The sequence below is a fragment of the Zalophus californianus genome, chromosome 6 (genome assembly GCF_009762305.2).
Source record: "Zalophus californianus isolate mZalCal1 chromosome 6, mZalCal1.pri.v2, whole genome shotgun sequence".
NCBI classification, from domain to species: Eukaryota; Metazoa; Chordata; class Mammalia; order Carnivora; family Otariidae; genus Zalophus; species Zalophus californianus.
The window spans coordinates 92,726,132-92,745,374 of NC_045600.1; the positions used below are offsets into that span (position 1 = coordinate 92,726,132).

At 38.5% G+C, this 19,243-nt stretch overlaps 1 pseudogene across 1 annotated transcript; it reads right to left on the bottom strand.

Annotated features, from left to right (window-relative positions):
* Positions 1 to 3,355: 3,355 nt before the first annotated feature.
* On the bottom strand, positions 3,356 to 4,821 carry LOC113909754 (annotated as a pseudogene). The gene has a single exon (XR_003515806.2). The product of XR_003515806.2 is annotated as a programmed cell death protein 4-like (transcript).
* Positions 4,822 to 19,243: the final 14,422 nt, after the last annotated feature.

Consider the following 19,243-nt stretch of genomic DNA (forward strand, 5'->3'; position numbering starts at 1 on the left):
GGTTTTGTTCACTATTTTATTCACTGAGACTTTGTTCCAAAGCAAAGAACACTAATGTACATGGTTTATGCTCAAAAAAATACTTACTAAATTAACAAATGTATGAATTGGCAGTGGGGGGATGGAGAGGAGGGAGATGGATTGGACAAGGAAAATGAAAATGATTAGCATGTTATTGTGGGGTGTGAGGATGGAGTCACATATGACCCTGTGGTGCCTCAGTGGATACTTGGCTAACATGCTCTGAGAAACAGGAGGAATGAGGCTAGAAGGAGCTTGAGTAGTTAGTTTCATTTGGGACCTGAGATGCTTGTGGGTCATTCAGGTGCAAGGAGGCATCTGGAAATCAGGTCAGGGAAGTGGTCAGGGATGGAAATACAGAACATCACCTTAAAGTCTAGAAATATAAGTAAGATTCTATCATGTAATATAATATCAATAACCAATATATTACATATTTACCCATGTTTCCATTGTATAATCTTAATAAATATTTGGTGAATGAAATGAGTTTCTTCTGGGAGATTGCTTAGGATGGCTAATCCTATGTAGGTAGCTGTCGTTATAAGCTCTCTAAGATTTTACCAAATGTAAGCCTATCTTCGCTACTTTGTCTTCTTTAATGGTCATATGACATAAATGGTCATAATAAATCTTTGAAGTATAAAGGACAGCCTCAGAGACAGTAAAGCAAATTCCAAGCAGCCTCATAAAAACGTACAACACATAGAATTCTGTATATCAACAAAAGGTTGCAAGATGCCTTTAATTAAACATTTCCCTATGGAACTAATTTAAAGATACTGTCCATTAGTACTATAAAAGGTTAGATCTTAATTTTGTGATCCGAGTTACAGTACCACCTCAGGACTTCCTTGCATATGTGTACTGAGGGAAGGTGGCCTGGTATTTGAAGGTCCTAAGCCTCAAGAATGCCCAAATCATCCCTTTTTCACTGCCTTGAACATACCCATCCCCAACTCCCTCACTTATTGAATTGTTTCTGCCTCTTTACCTTAGCAATGCTTCTCTACACTAGAACAGCTAATCCCCACGACTAAGCTCCATGAGGGCAGGGAACGTGTTTTGTTCAGCACCATACACTCAGCACCAGCACATAGTAGGTGCTCAATAAATATTCAGATATCCTATGGAGAGAAAAATTCTACCTGAAACATAATCTAAGTTAGTACACAGTGTGGCAGATACTGTTGGTTGCCTTCTGGTAGCCATTCCTCCCCCAACTTCTTTGCTAGCAAACCCTTTTTTTTTTAACCTCCGGTGCTCTGATAGTGAATATTTTTGGTCTAAACTGGTAGTTCACATCTTTAATGGCCCATTAGAATTACTTGAAGGAGGCTTTTTAAAAATAAAGATGCCTGGGGCCCACCCCCAAAGTTTATTTTTAGTTGGCTAAGATGGGGCCCAGGAATTTTCTAAAACTTTTTAATAAATTGAGATGTAATTCACATACTGTAAGATCAGTCTTTCAAATTGTACAATTCAGTGTTTTTAGGATGTGCACATCATTTTGCAACCATCAACACTATCTAATTCCAGAACATTGTCATCACACCTAAAGAAACCTTGTGTCCATTAGCAACCACTCCCAATATCCCCCATTTCCAAGTCCCTGGCAACCACTAACCTACTTTCTGTTTCGATGGATTTGCCTATTTGATCTATCATATCAATGGAATTATACAATATGTGGCCTTCTCATTCTGACTCTTTTACTTAGAATAATATTTTCAAGGCTCATCCATGTTTTTATGTCAGTACTTGATTCATTTTTATGACCAAATAATACACTCTTTAAAAGTCACTATGTGTAGGGGTGCCTGGGTGGCTCAGTTGGTTAAGCGACTGCCTTCGGCTCAGGTCATGATCCTGGAGTCCCGGGATCGAGTCCCATGTTGGGCTCCCTGCTCAGCAGGGAGTCTGCTTCTCCCTCTGACCCTCTTCCCTCTCGTGCTCTCTATCTCTCATTCTCTCTCTCTCAAATAAATAAATAAAATCTTTAAAAAAAAAAAAGTCACTATGTGTAGCCTATGGAGCGGGGAGTTATGCTCCCTCTCCTTGAAGGTAGAGTATCTGCATGAATTATATTGAATTCTTCTGCAAGAGAAATTTGTCTCGTCTCTCCCATTTATTTATTCCTTTTTCAATTAATTGTTTATATCAGTATGGACTCGCAGATATTTATTTTATACTTCCGATTACAATCCAATACTACTTTATTTTGTTGCTCAAATTGTTCCAGCTTTGGCCTGTGGAGCTCTTTCAGTTGGCTCTTATGTCCTTTTGGTATATCCCATCAATGTAGATTTTGTTTGTTTGTTTCTTTGATATGAGCATTTTCCTACTTTCTGGTGCTATAAAAATCTCCAGGCTTATCTTGTATATTTCCTGCCCCAGTTTTAGAATCCCCTACTTCTCCAAGGAGCCCTGTTTTCTTTAACTGAAGAATGGCATTAGAAAACCAGACCTGAGCATTAGGCATGCCCATCACTACCAGAGTATCATTGCTTCTACATCCTATATATATCATCTTAAATGTCCTGATAGTTTTTTTTTTTTTAAAGGTAAAACAAAGGGGTGCCTGGGTGGCTCAGTTGTTAAGTGTCTGGCCTTTGGCTCGGGTCATGATCCCAGCATCCTGGGATGGAGCCCCCTGGGCAGGCTCCCTTCTCAGCAGGGAGCCTGCTTCTCCCTCTCCTGCTCCCCCTGCTTGTGTTCCCTCTCTCGCTGTCTCTCTGTCAAATAAATAAATAAATGAATAATCTTAAAAAAAAATAATAATAATAAAATGAAAGTAAAACAAAATAAGTCAAGTTGATTTTAATAATATCTCTTATTCAACACAATATATCCAACACATCATCAAAAACTGATTAACAAGATTTTTACATTACAATTTTTCATACAGAGGCTTTGAGATCTAGTGTGTCTTATACATTTACAGCACATCTCAATTTGGATGAACCATATTCAAAGTGCTCAGTAGTCACACGCGGCTAGTGGCCACTGTATTGAATAGTGCAGGCCTCATAGCTCTAGCTTTTCTCACACGGTCTATTATACATTTCGATCTGCAAATACTCTAACACAGAGCTGTACCCTCTCTAATTCATTTTGAATTAATTTTTTGTGTATGTGAGATAAGGGTTAAGATTTAATTTTTTTGATACTCATATCCAGTTGTTTCCGGGCCATTTGTTAAAAAGTGTTTCATTTTTCTATTGAATTATCTTGGCACCTTGGGTTTTTTGCTGGATTCTCTATTCTATTCCATTGATATTTGTCTATCCTTAAGGCAATATCACACTGTCTTGATTATACAACTTTTTTTTTACAATTCAGATATATTTATATATTTTTTATAACATCTAAGACTGTAAGAGTTCTTATATTCAGTAGCTCTCTGGTTTAAGACGACCTCCATCTCTTTCACTTATAAAACGTTTTCTGTCCCTTGAAGGACAAAGATCTCTGAGTTGTTTGGAAATTATTCCAGTCTGAAAACATTCTTCTACAAATCGCTCAAGCACAGAGTATGAATGTGGGACATCCAGATTAATGTCTGGAATTTCATTGTAAATTCTCTCATAACCTCTTTTCATTTGGTCTAGAGTAATGGTAGAAGATTTCCAAAGAGATTTTAATAAATCCAAAATCATCTTAAATGTACTTTCTCCAGTTGACTCTAAAACCATTACAATGGCTTCATATACAAGCTCATGGTGAAAATGAGGTACTTCCAGTTCCTTGAGGTAATGTTCAGCTTCAGATATGTCTCCAGAGAGTAAATACTCTTTCAGTAGCATATCAATCTCTTTAACAAGGTGATTAACAGACTGCTGCCCACCTCCAGAATCCCACACACTGTCTTTGTGCTTTCCACCTTTAGACATACTCAGGAGCACAGTAGCCTTGTCCAGAGCAGCTCTAGCCTGTACACAATCTACAGTTCCTTTGAAACTATCAATATAGGTATTACATAAAATTCCATCTCCAACAGCTCTAGCAATAAACTGGCCCACCAACTGTGGTGCTCTAGGAGTATCCAATGCCAATTCAGGTAGATCTTTCAATAATTTGTCAAATGATTTTTCTACATCATTTGTGCTCATTACTGTCCCACAAAGGTCAGAAAGAAGCTTAGATGTCATTTCTCTATGACTAGCCTTTCCCTCCAATGCCAAGGACACTGCCAACACTGGTACTCCACTTTTCATTTCACCAAGATTTAAATCTCTCAGCATTTCCGCAACTGTATTAGTATCTCCATGCTCAAAATATTCCTGTATGATTGGTGTTAAAGTCTTCTCAAATGCTGTTTCATCCAAAGGCAAAACTACAGTTTCATAAACACAGTTCTCCTGGTCGTCGTCATAGTTAGGATCTTTCACGTCCACCTTCTCCACATCATATACCTGTCCAGGTGTCCCCCAGACACCTTTGCCTCCTGCACCACCTTTCTTTGGTAGTCCCCTTCCTTTCCCAGATCTGGATCTCCTATCTAGCAACCTTCCCTTTGGACTGGTTGGTACAGTTACTCCACTTCTAAGGGCTTCACTTCCATTATCACTGACTGAATCGCCTCTGCCAGAGTCCCGGGATGTTTTTCCTCAGGCGCCTTTTTGCCTTGGCATTAATTCTAGCTTCGTTAATGGAGGATGCCGAAATCCAATTTCCATTTATCTCATTTTTTATTTCTTCAGTCCCAGCATTTTCTTCATCACCAGAAAAGAGAGACTCGCTTAAATTATCAGGATCTGTGGGCTTTACATTCAGTATCTGCTCATTTTCTATATTCATTGTTCCTTAATGTCACTTGCATTGATTAAATTACCAATGGAAGACTTCCCTTGGAATCTATTTTCCCTCGGGCAGCCGCCGCCGCCGCCGCTCACCCAGGTCCCTGGTCCGCCAGCCCAGATCCCGCACCTCAGCTTCTACCGCCGCCTCAGAGCGCCTCTGCCCCTTGATTATACAACTTTATGGTAAGTCTCAAACTCGGGTGGTGTAAGAACTCCAACTTTGTTCTTTTCCAAGATGATTTTGGCTATTTGATTCCCTTGCATTTCCAAATAAATTTTCTCCTGCTGAGCAGGGAGCCCGATGTGGGGCTCAATCCCAGGACTCTGGGATCATGACCTGAGCGGAAGGCAGATGCTCAACTGACTGAGCCACCCAGGCGCCCCAACAGTACTGATTCTTCTAATTCATAAACATGCCTTTCCTCTCCACTTACTTAGGTCTTTTAAATTTTCTTTTTGTAGTATACCGCAGTTTCAGCAGAGGGATCTTATACATTTCATTAGATATATTCTGAGATATTTGCTGCTTTTTGATGCTCTTATAAATTGTATTTAATCTTTTTCATTTTAAGAAGAACAAAGCTGAAGGCATCATGCTCCCTATTGTCAAACTATATTACAATGCTATACTATTCAAAATAGTATGATACTGGCATAGAAACAGATACGTACATTGATGGAACAGAACAGAAACCTAGAAATAAACCCATGCATGTATGGTCAATTACTTTATGACAAAGGAGGCAAGAATATAGAATAGGGTAAGAACAGTCTCTACTGTAAATGGTGTTGGGAAAGCTGGACAGCCACATGCAAAATAATGAAACAAGACCATTATCTTACACCACACACAAAAATTAACTCAAAATAGATGAAAGCATTGAATATAAGACTTGAAACCATAAAAATCCTAGAAGAAAACATAGGCAGTGAGTTTCTTGATATCGGTCTTGATGATGATTTCTTTCATTTGACACCAGAAACAAAGGAAACTAAAGCAAAAATAAATAAGTGGGACTACATCAAACTAAAAAGCTTCTACACAGCAGTGGAAACCAGCAACAAAATGAAAAGGCAACCCACTGAATGGGAGAAAATATTTGCAATTCATATATCTGATAAGGAATTAATATCCAAAATATAAAGAACTCATAATACTCAACAGCAAAAAAAACAAACAAACAAACAAACAAACAAAAAAACCTACAACCTGATTAAAAAATGGGCACAGGATCTGAATAAACATTTCTCCAAAGAAGACATACAAATGATCAATGGTACATGAAAAGATGCTCAACACTAATCATCAGAGAAATACCACAAAACCCCAAGGAGATAACTCCTCCAGTCAGAATAGATAGTATCAAAAAGACAAGAAAAAAAAAAAAAAGACAAGAAATCACAAGTGTTGGTGAGGACATAGAGAAAAGGGAAACCTCCTATGCTGTTGGTGGGAATGCAAACTGGTGCAGCCACTACGGAAAACAGTATGGAGGTTCCTCAAAAAATTAAAAATAGCACTATGGTATCATCCAGCAATTCTACTTCTGGGTATTTATGAGACAAAATGAAAATACTAACTCAGAAAGATATCCACACCCCCATGTTCATTGCAGCATTATTTATAATAGTCAAGATATGGAAACAATGAAGTGTCCATCAATGGATGAATGGATAAAGAAAATATAATGGAATATTAGCTATAAAAAAGAATGAAATCTTGCTACTTGCAACATCCTTGTGGGCATCACGCTAAGTGGAATAAGCCAGGAGAAAGATAAATACTGTAGCATCTCACTTATATGTGGAATCTTAAAAAAGAAAAAACAAACAACAAATAAACAATCCCTCCCTGCCAAACAAGCTCACGGACACAGAACAGATTGGTGGTTGCTGGAGGCAGGGAGTGGGGGTGGGTTAAAGGGGTGAAGGGAGGCTTGCCTTTCAAGAGACACTATTAAGAAAATGAAAAGCAAGCTATTGACTGGAAAAAAAAATATTGAAGAAGTAGGGGCACCTGGGTGGCTCAGATGGTTAAGCGTCTGCCTTCGGCTCAGGTCATGATCCTGGGATCATGGGATCGAGCCCCGCATTGGGCTCCTGGCTCAGCGAGGAGCCTGCTTCTCCCTCTGCCTCTCTCCCTGCTCATGCTTTCTCTCTCTGTATCTCTGTGTCTCAAATGAGTAAATAAAATCTTTAAAAAACAGATATTGAGGAAGCAATCAAACCACAAACCAGGGTGGGTAATTTTACAAGACAATTGGCCGGTTTCCTTATAAGTCAAAGGCATGAAAAAAGAAGCGGTACAAAAAGGATGCTCTAGATTATAAGAGTCTTTGTTTTTTAAGTTTGTTTATTCATTTAAGTAATCTCTACACCCAACGTGGGGCTCAAACTCACAACCCTGAGATCAAGAGTCACATACTCTTCTGGCTGAGCCAGCCAGGTGCCCCCTATCCTAGGCGACATAGTAAGCAAATGGGTTGAGCAAACCAAACTTAAAAGACACACTGGGAACAATTGGGAAAATTTAAATATGGGCTGGGTATGAGATCAGTGTTGCTTCAAGTGTAGTGAAGAAATTTTTTCACCCAATTTATTGCCAACCACTACATTTTAAAAATAAAATGTAATTAGTAGGAAAATGAAGTAGAGTTGATCCTTGAACAACACAGCTTTCAACTATGTGGGTCCTTTTACTTGCAGATTTTTTAAGTAAATACAATTCTGTATTGATGACTTATGATTTATTTATGATTTTTTATGACTTTCTTAAAAATATTTTCTTTTGTTTAACTTTATTATAAGAATATAGTGTATAATACATATAACATTCAAAGTATATGTTCATTGACATGTGAGGCGTCCAGTGAACATTAGACTATTAAGTTTTTCGGGAGTCAAAAGTTATACGTGGATTTTTGACTGAGCAGGGTAGGGGTTGGTGCCCCTAATCCCTATGCTGTTCAAGGATCAACTGTAAAAGAAAGATGTACAACAAAGTCTATGATTATTCTTAGAATCATCAGACAAAAACTATCCTGTGAAATTGTTATACTTACAAATGCTTACTTTTAATTTCTTTACTCATTTCTTCACAAACAAGTTACAGTTTATGGACTAGCACCACTTACTTTATGGGTCACATTTTTATGTAGCACCACATTAGATGATATTAAGGAATTATTGTTAATTATATTAGGTGTGATAATGATACTGAGAATAGAAAAAAATTTCCATGATTCTGAAAAAGACTGATTGTACCCAAGCTATTGTAACAAGCAGCCACCACAACTGGTTTTAAACCTGCTTGATCAATAAATGGTAGTTCTTTTTTTTTTAAGATTTTATTTATTTTAAAGAGAGAAAAAGGGCACGGGGGAGGAGCAGAAGGAGGGGGACACGCAGATTCTGCACTGAGCACAGAGCCTGATGCGGAGCTAGATCCATGACCCTGAGATCATGACCTGAGCCAAAATCAAGAGTCAGATGCTTAACCAACTGAGCCACCCAGGCATCCCAATAAATGGTAGATCTATAATCATGGTAACAAATAACTACCAGAACTGGTTTTAAATCCATTTAGTCAATCAATGACCATTTGCCTCAATCCAGTTTGTAATCTAATTCATCTGTGACAGTCTCTTGCTTCCGAAAATCAGTCAGTTGAGTTACTTCAAAGAAGAGGGTTCCAAATGCCAGCCAATCAGCAACAACCTCACTGGGTAACTTCCACATCTCTGAAAACCCAATCCCTGCCTGGACTCATCCATTGATCTCTGAACTCCACACTCCTCTAAACCTTCCAAGGGATCAGCAATCTGTTCTACCCAGACAGATTGTCCCTGCCCAGTATAGCACTTGTTTACTTAAGTAATAGATATAGCTTTGCATTTCAAATGTTGAGTAATGGTCTCATCCTTTGACAGTACATAAGAAAATGTCTTCATATTTCAGAGATGCTTACTGAAGTGCTTAGATGTAAAATACAATGATAACTGTTGTTTACTTTGCTATATTCTAGCAAATAAAAAGCAAATATGGCAAAATGTCAATAGTCAAAACTAGATGATGGGTGTATCAAGCTTCATTATTACTCTTCTCAAATTTTTGTATGTATGAAAATTTTCATAATAAGAACACTTTTTGAAAATGAGCATATCTTCTGTCTGGGGAAAAAAATAAGAACAAAAGGAAGAGAAAAAATAGCATTGCCAGTACAATGTATTTAATAAATAATCATAGAAAGTTAAATCAAACCACATGGTACCTCAAATGTAGAGATTTCCCTGCCTTCTCTATCCAGTCCTCCTCATGCTCTAAAGCCCTTAGGAACTCCTTCATTCTTTGTAGATAACCCCAAGACAACCATGGCTCTACAGAGGAAACTCCATCAGCTTCTTTCCTTTGTTTATCACATTTTTGTCTTTATCCTTGTACCTTCACCTTCACCTCTTTTTTATTTATCTAACTTATTCCTGCCTTCAAGGAAAATAACATACTTCTTCCTTTCCACGGCTAACTTCTTTGTGCAAATTATTCTATCCCTTCTAGTTCCCACTCTTGGGGTTTCTTTGGCCTCCTTCATCAATCTAAAATTGTGCTTAAGACAAAGTTTCCCTTTGGATAAATATCTAGTAGTGCAATTGCTGGGTCGTAGGGTAGCTCGATTTTTAACTTTTTGAGGAACCCCCATACTGTTTTCCAGAGTGGCTGCACCAGTTTGCATTCCCACCAACAGCGTAAGAGAGTTCCTCTTTCTCCACATCCACATCCAAAGGATACAAAAATAGTGATTTGAAGGGACACATGCACCTCAATGTTTATAACAGCACTATCCACAATAGCCAAAATATGGAAAGGGCCCAAATATCCATCGACTGATGAACGGATAAAGAAGACGTGGTATGTGTGTGTGTGTGTGTGTATAACTGAATATTACTCAGCCATCAAAAAGAATGAAATCTTGCTATTTGCAATGTTGTGGATGGAACTAGAGTGTATTATGCTAAGCAAAATAAGTGAGTCAGAGAGAGACACATATATGATTTCACTCATGTGGAATTTAAGAAACAAAACAGATGAACATGGGGGAAGGGAAGGAAAAATAAAATAAGATAAAAACAGAGAGGGAGGCAAACCATAAGAGACTCCTAACAAAAGGGAACAAACTGACAGTTGCTGGAGGGAATGCAGTAATTGGATGATGGGCATTAAGGAGGACACTTGTTAGGATGAGCACTGAGTGTTATATGTAAGTGATGAATCACTAAATTCTACCCCTGAAGCTAATACTAATACTAATACTAATTTAAAACTAGAATTTAAAACTAAAACTAGAATTTAAATAAAATCTTGAAAGAAAAAAAAAAGACGAAGATTCCCAAACTTACTTGGTTTATAGAGCCCTAGTGTTTCCATGACTTTCATAATGCCTCTGGAAATAGGAAATAGTTCCATTTATTAAGTCATTAGGTCCAAATAACTTCATAAATTTTAATTCTAACAACTTAGTAGTTCTTTGAAAACACAATAAACATATGTAAAAGAAAAATATTTTTACTTGATTTTTAAGTATTTGCAATTAATCACTGATGAGATGTGTGCACCTGTTGGGTGCTGCACAATTTCCCAAACCTTGCAACTGGATTGCACACTACCAAGGTTATTTCCTATTATGCAATGATTTTCATGTGGTACTTGGTTTTTATCACAGCTGTGCTGAAAACCCAGATTCCCAAGGATAAGACATCACCAAATTGAATGTAGCTCAATTTAATTTTGAAATTGTTAACCATCTGGAGCTACCAGTTAGCGTGGTATCCGACAGATGTATTGCTATATTTTCTTTAAAGTTTAAAATATCCTGTAAGTTCTGTTGAGCACCTTGGTGCAAAGCTGATGCTAACTAGCAGCTCAAGGTAGTTAACAGGTTTTGTCTCTTTTTAAATTAAAAACATTGTAAACCTTCCCATACTCTTAGGAATAAAATATAAACTCCTTGCCATGGCCTACAAGGTCTTGAATAATCTGATCCTTGCCAACATCTTCAATGTCATCTCTTGGCACTTTCCCTGTCGTTCACTCTGCTCCAGCCACACGGGCCTCCTTTCTCTTTCTCAAGCTCACCAAGCTCCTTCCCACCTCAGGGGGGAATCTTCCATTTAGTTTTACACTTCTGATGACTAGAAGAATTTTCCACATACCAACTCTGGCTCAATTTGGTTCTATCTTTTCTTACTTTCAAACTTTCTTTGTCTTTACTTAAAGTATGTACTTGGAAACAGTGAATAGTTGGGTTGTTTTTTAACCCAGTCTGATCATCTTTGTCTTTCTATTGGAGTACGTAGTCCATTTGCATCCTGTTCCGGTTGTTCTCTCTGCAGCAGCATTGATCATTCCCCAGTGACTCCATCACACCCTTGACTTTGTTTCTCATCCACTATAGACATACTTTGGTGCTGTAAGCTTAGGACATGTTCATATTGTGGTGGGACCTCTAGCTCTGCACTTTCATGCCAGGACATGAATTGGCACAGCTGGTGGTAGGTATGTTCCTGGAATCCATTCCTATATCCAGCAGACTGGCAATAACTTTACCCAGACATGATTATGAAGCACCTAAATTATGAACCACTTAAATTATATTATGAACTAAACCCAGTGTATCCCCAACTCGACTTCCCTTTATTTGACTTCCAGAAATGCCAATAGCTATTCATCCAACATTTAACATGCAGGGAAGTTTGGTGGGAGGTTGGAGTACAAAGACAAAAGTCTACCAATTGTGTTTTAAAACTTCTTCAAATTTTACAAAAGCATATGGCTATGTGAACAATAGCTAGGACTTTTCCTGGGCACTTGGAAGGGGCTTGTACAAGTAGATTTCATTAGCTTCACCATAAAACTGTTTTTGAATGTAGCAAACAATGGCTCGACCCAAAGTAGGATAAAATAGCCATTCATCTATGATTTGCCTCTGACCCTGTTGAGAAAATCTGACTATGTACCTCTGTTTCCTAGATCATCTGAATGATAAGAAATTTCAGAAATGAGATAGAAATCTTTGAGTGGATAGGACAAGAGAGGCAACTGGACTGTGGAATGCTAGATCAACATGTCAGGAAATTCAGAACTAGTTCTTTTTTCTCCTACTGTTATCTGTTGACTTCTGCTGGAATTTCAAGAATACAATGTTTCTTTTATATAAGGATAAAATTGCCATATTTTGTGATCACAATGTAGGGATCATAATATGATAAAGGACTTTTCCTGTTTTTTAAATTTATGTGCACGAAAATTTTATCTAGGTATAGATATTAAATATTTAGTTATATATATTTATATATATATAAATATATATATATTTCTCTGTTTAAAAAAGGATAATGTTCTATAAAATGCAATACAAAATTCAATAGTATTTGGGTTGTCGTTTTATAATATATGTATCTACTATAGAAGTTGATAGCACCTGCAGCTTAATATAGAACTCAGAATTGCTAAAAATTATTTATATCCCTTAATTTATTTAAACATCTCTTGGAAAACTCTGGATAATTCTTTTTGGTTATCATTACAGATTTTACAATTTCGTGGCTCTAAAAGTTCATATAATGAAAATTTTCATATGGAGAAGAGAGGAACTAGTAAAATGGACCCCTATATACACCCCCAGATTTGACAATAGTTAACATTTTGCCATATATGTTTGGTCTCTATTTTTTCTGATTTCTTATTTTTAATTAATTTATTTTTCTAAGATTTTATTTTTTTTAAGTAATCTCTACGCCTAAAGTGGGGCTTGAACTCACAACCGCAAGATCAAGAGTCACACATTCCACCGACTGAGCCAGTCAGGTGCCCCCTGATTTTTTAAAAGTAGATTATAAACATTATGACATCTCACTCAGTGGAGCTCTCTAATAATTAAGGGTATATAACCATAATCCTTAACAAAATTCACAATATTCCTTTAATCATAAAATACTGATTCCATATCTAAATCTTCCAATTGTATTAAAAATGTACTTTCTGGTTGGTTTCCTGAAAATAACATCTACTCAAGGCCCACACATTACATTTGTTATATCTCTTAAGTCTTGTGAAATCTGGAACAGTTTCCATCCACACTTTTCCTTCCATGACAGTGATTTCTTGAGAAGGCTAGAAGAGTTGTCTGGTCGGATTTGCCACCTTCTGGTCTCATTGCTTCTTCGTGGAAACAGAATTTATTCTTGGAATTAAAGAAACCCTGGAGTTTAGGTCTAAAGTCTTGATTAAATTCAAATAAACATTTAATTTTTTGTCAAGACTACTTCAGAGTTACTTCAAATTGCATCATAACAGAATATCCATATGTTTGGTTGTTCCACTATTTGTGATATTAAGATTTATCCCTAGATTTGGATAATGTCAGCCTGATTCTTTTGTTTTCTATTAGTTTTATTGAAATATAATTTACATATCATACCATTTACTTAAAGTGTGCAATTTAATAGTTTTTAGTATATTCACAGAGTTGTATAACCATCACCATAATCATTTTTAGAAACTTTTCATCATCCCAAAGAGAAAGCTCATACCTGTTACCAGTCACTCCCAATTCCAAACCATCATCCCCACCATACCCAGGCAAACACTAATCAACTTTCTGTCCCTATAGATTTGTCTATTCTAAACATTGCATTCATAGAATCCCACAATATGTGGTGACATCCTGATTCTGGTATTGTAAAATTGCAACCTGACTACTGAAGAAGGTTCAGAGGGAGATGCAATCTTGCTGGCCTTGAAGGTGAAAGAAGTGGGCCATGAGCCAAGCAATGTGGTGGCCTCTAAAAGTGGGAAAAGGCAAGGAAAGGATTCTCTCCTAGAGCCTCCAAAAAGAATGCAACCCTGCTGATATCTTCATTTTTAGCCCAGTGAAACCCATAGCATAATTTTGACCTAAAGAACTATAAGATAATAAATTTTGTGAATTTAAGCCACTAAGTTTGTGGTAATATGTTACAATAGCAATTAGAAACTAATACACTGGTCAACATTCAGTATCATCAATCTTTTTAGTCTTTGCTAATTTGAAAGATCAAAAAAATGACATTTTATAATCATTTTACTTGCATTCTTGATTATTGGTGGTTGTGAACATTGGTGATTTTTTTCCCCAGTTTTTCAAACTTGTTATAACATTTACCATTTTTTAAATATAAATGTTAGGTAGTTAATATACCATTCTTTTCCTTTATGTTTTCTGCTTTGTCTATAATGTTTAAAGTAGCATTCCTTTTCTCAAGATCATAAAAGTATTCACACAATTTATCATGGTTTCATATTTAAATCTTTGATCCATATATAGTTTATTTCAATGAAGGTATGAGGAATATATCCATCATTAAACAAAATTGCTAGCCAATATCCCAACATCATTTAGGTATTAATTATCTAATCCCCAATGATTTTTTTTTTTTTGAAAGAAAGAGCGTAGGGGGAAGGACAGAGGGACCGGGAGAGAATCTCAAGCAGGCTCCACACTCAGCATGGAGCCCAACACAGGGCTCAATCTCATGACCCTGAGACCATGACCTGAGCCAAAATGAAGAGTCGGACATTTAACCAGCTGAGGCACCCAGGTGCCTCTCTAATCCCCACTGATTTTAAATGCCACTTTATCATATACTAAATCAAAATATTGCAGGGAAACCAATTAGGAAGTATTGCAGTGGTTTTACTTCTGAGCTATGATATTCTATTCCTGTGCAGGGTCGAAATGTTTCAGTTACTGTAGCTTTTTAATATCTAGTAGGAAATTCCCTTTCTTTTAGAATTTTTTGGTTATTCATGTACTTGTTCATTTATTCAAAAAATATTTATTGAACGCTTACTAGTGCCAAACTCTGTTCCAAGTATGGGAATTAAAAAAAAAAAAGACAAAGTTTTTGTTCTTAGTGTGCTTGCATAATCTGGAGGAGGAGATGGACAATAAAACGTATTTATTAAAGGTTGTGGTAAATGCTAAGAAAGAAAGAAAGAAAGAAAGAAAGAGAGAGAGAGAGAGAGAGAGAAAGAAAGAAAGAAAGAAAGAAAGAAAGAAAGAAAGAAAGAAAGAAAGAAAGAAAGAAAGAAAGAAAAAGAAAGAGATGTAACTGAAGATAATTGAGTGAGGACACTGGCCAGAGAAGGCCTGTCTCAGGAGGGGACACTGACCAGGATGAGGAGATAGCAGAAGGAGCACTCCAGACAGAAGGAAGAGCAAGTCGCAAAAGCCCTGAGTGGGAAGAAAATTTGTCATGTTCTGGGAATGATAGGAAGGGACATGAGAGGGGTGCCTGGGTGGCTCAGTTGGTTAAGCGACTGCCTTCAGCTCAGGTCATGATCCTGGAGTCCCGGGATCGAGCCCCACATCGAGCCCCACATCAGGCTCCCTGTTCAGCAGGGAGTCTACTTCTCCCTCTGACCCTCCCCCCTCTTGTGTTCTCTCTCTCATTCTCTCTCTCAAATAAATAAATAAAATCTTTAAAAAAGAAAAAAAAAAAGAAAGGGACATGAGAGTGGAGCCACATGAAAAAAGAAGAGACAAAGTGATTATCTTTCATTTTCTCCATTCTGCCACATCCATGGTCCCAAGAAGGCTGACTTCGGAGGACTGTATGAATGGCTCCCTTGTCGTCTGGTTTCTGGCTAAGTTCAGCCACAAGGGGCCACTGGCAGGAGATGAGAGGAAAAGAGGAGAATGGAGTCGGGAGATTTATTTCCCTGGCTCCCTCCCCATTAGGTTGTCTCCTGTTAGTTGCATCCTCTACTGAAGACCATACCTTCCATCAGCCAGCCCTTTGGTAGAGCTCAGACCCGGCTCAGGCTGGGTGGTAATGGCTCCCACCTGTGACCAGGCACACGGTGCTGCAACTTTCTGGGTTGCTAAATAAAAAAACCCCAAAAAACAAAAAACAAATTCCCAGGTTGCTTTGCCCAAGCTCTACCCTTACTTTTGATCAGACTTGTATGTTTAAAAGATCTGGTTGCTTTAAAGTATAAACTGGAGGAATGGTGATAAAGGGCAAGAGAAAGGGAGCAGAGAGATCTTGACAGCAAGAGAGTTAAAATTAAGACTGACACGAAAAATCTTGAATGTATGGACGCTGTCTGAGAACCACAGGACTCTGAATTCCGTTCATTTGTTCAATTTTTTCAATAACTGTTTGTGTGCCAGGCACTCTTATAGGCACTCAGGATAGAGAAATAAATAAATTTTATCGTATGTTTAAAAGAGATAAGTGGCAAGGAATAATGAAAAAGTAGAGCAAGGTAATTAGAGTTGAGAATACAGGAGTGGCAGAGGTGGGTGCAATTTTAAATAAGCCATCACTGAGAAGGTGACATTCCAGCTAAGGTTTGGAGGAGGTGAAAACTGTTCCCGGCAGAGGAAGAGGTCACTGTAAAAGCCCCAATACAAAGGCATGTCTGGCCGAGTCAAGGGCAGCAGGGACCAGTGTAACTGGAGCTCAGGGGCCTGGCGACGAGTGGAAAAAAATGAAGTCAGAGAGGCCATAGGATACACGTCGCGCGACGCCTTTTGGGGGATTTATTTGGAAGAGAGGCAATAGAGAAGAGGGAACTGCTTCCCTGGGCGGGTCAACCTACCCTCCACTCTGGGAAGAGGCGTGCACTTGAGCATTCTCCCACGGCCTCCTCCTAGCCACTGTTCCAAGACTGGTGAGAGGGCGAATCCAGTAATCACTCTTAGTTTCTCAGAATGCATTCGTCCTAATTGTTTCTGTGCAGTGGCTAGCAAGAAAGGCTGGCCTAATTCTCTAATATCTGTAAAATGTTGGCATCCTAGGAGAAGAGGACTGAAATTGCACCACTAACTCTGCAGGGGCATTTGTAGCTAAATGGTTTGGGGTCCCCATGGCAGCAGCATGTCTCCAGGGAAGGCTGGAGAATGGGCTCTGGAGCACCAGAGAAAAGCGATTGATTTTCTGTTCCACGGAGGAAGACGTTTAATTGTGTTTTCGGAATACCTTTGGGAGAAATAAGAAAGGAAAACGGTTCCTCTTACTAGTCTCTCTACTGGTGGGCAGTATATTTAAAATAACCCTTTTCTTTTAAAGCTTTTTTTTAAGATTGTATTTATTTATTTGACAGAGGGAGAGGGAGAGAAAGCACAAGCAGGAGGAGCAGCAGAGGGAGAAGGAGAAGCAGGCTCCCCGCTGAGCAGGGAGCCTGATGTGGGGCTCGACCCCAAGACTCTGGGATCATGACCTGAGCCGAAGGCAGACGCTTAACCGACTGAGCCACCCAGGCGCCCCTTAAAGCTTTTTATTATGAAAAATTTTCACCATATACAAAATTAAAGAGGATGATATATTGAATCACCATAGAGTTAATACCCAGATTTGATAATTATCTATGAACGGCCAATCTTACTTTTTCTATTTGTCTAGCTATATATTTTTTCCTGGGGTGTTTTAGAGCATACTCCATACATCAATGTGCATTAAGCATTTACCACATATCAGAAACTATTCTAGATGCTCTGAATATAGCAATGGTAAAAAAAAGTATATAGACAAAAAAATCCCTGTCTGCAAAAATCTCTCGCAGTTTAGGTGGGGAAGAGAGATAATAACTAAAATCAATAAGTGAAATGTTAGGCGCTAAGTGGAATGGAGAAATATAAGGCAGGGGAGAGAGAGTGCCCGAGTAGGGCTTACAACTTTAAATAAGGGATACATGTGGTGAACATTGGGATACACTGCTCAGATCCCATTTTAGGACCAAAGGACTTATTCTCACAGATGCTGGAAAGAGCCATCTCATCCAGGGTCATGACTCCTTCTGGAGATGCCTGCACCCAATGACTGATCTATGTAGGATGATAAAGGCCTCCACCTCTCTCCCCAACTCAGGACAGCTCTGAAGGATCACCTTCTTTAGAACTTTAGAACTCCTTGTAGAATTGACTAAAGCTTCCACTGAGATTGTTGCAGCTCAACTTCTCCCTCTGGCAAATTCCGTATCCTCCCCATTCTTTCCCTTCCATGGATATTGATTCAAAAGCATACAGGTATCCCCTGCTTTTCAAAAGTTCACATTATGCCAGTTCACATTTGTAAAAGACCTACATTTGTACCTGCTTTTGCAAAGTCAAAGAAATCCAAAGAGGATTTTTGCTTTCACACACACACACACACACACACACACACAGAGAGAGAGAGAGAGAGAGAGAGAGAGAGCTGAAAAGTGAAATTAGCATTCAGCGTTTGTTTTGCAGATCCATTATAGAGGCAGCACCACCTAAGCAGGGCACCAGCAAGCTCCTTCCCCAGGAACTAACTTAGCATCTCCGCATCAAGCTGCCATAGCTTTGAAATGGGTTTGTGAGCATCTGTGCTTTATCTTAATTTATCTTGTGTATCCATTAGCAAGATGTGTCCTAAGGTATCAGAAAAGCCTCAAAAAGGTTATTTTTTTGGGCCTGGGAATGCTCAAAAATTTTTCCATATAAATTAATGGTAACTGCTTCTTTGCTTTATGTCATTTCAGCTTATGAAAGTTTTTGTAGGAATGCTTTACTTTCAGAGAGCAGGGGAAGCCTCTACCCTAATAAACTTCCTACTGCTAATATCCATTTCAGAATCTGCTTCTTAGGGAACCCAACCTGAGACAGTAGGTCTTTCTAAGAACATGACTTCTTAGATACATATGATATATGTAAGGGATTGAGCCCTGGGAATATCTGGAGACGGAGAATTCCAAGAATAGAGAAGAGCAGGTGCAAAGGCCCTGAGGAAGAAGTGGGCCTGCTGCGTTTGAGGAACAGCAAGGAATCTAATGCAGCTAGATTAGAAAGAGTAAAGGGAGAATAATGAAAGATGAGATCAAAGATGTGGTGGGGAGCCAAATGGTGTAGAGACATATATAAAGGCCATTTAAGGACTTGGCTCTTCTCCAGAGTAAAGTAGAGAGCTTGAGAATTTCCTAAAAGATCTCTCTCATTCCCTTTATTGTTCAGGCTGCCTCAAAAGACTCAACTGTCTAGGCAAGATTTCCAGTTGTCTTCATCTCCTTGCAGATGCATGAGTCAGGTAAATGGATTAAACCACATGTTGCAAGGGAGCCCCCAGCCAGAACTAGAAGGAGTCCTAACCCATCATTACCAGACATATGAGAACCCAGTTATAAATGATGCTCTAGTTCCACTGTGCTCAGGTCCCACCAGTCTCTAGGCCACCATTTTTCTTAGAGAAAGTCTTAGGAAGCCCCTCTAGGGCAATCCAGCATGAATCGTGGCAAGGGACAAACAGAATCAGCTGTCCCTTTAATTCACTGGAGAGTGGACTACCTGCATCTGGACGTTGATTCCTCAGTCCCTTGGATAGCTCACAGTCAAACAGAGGCTGATACAACTGGGTAGAAGC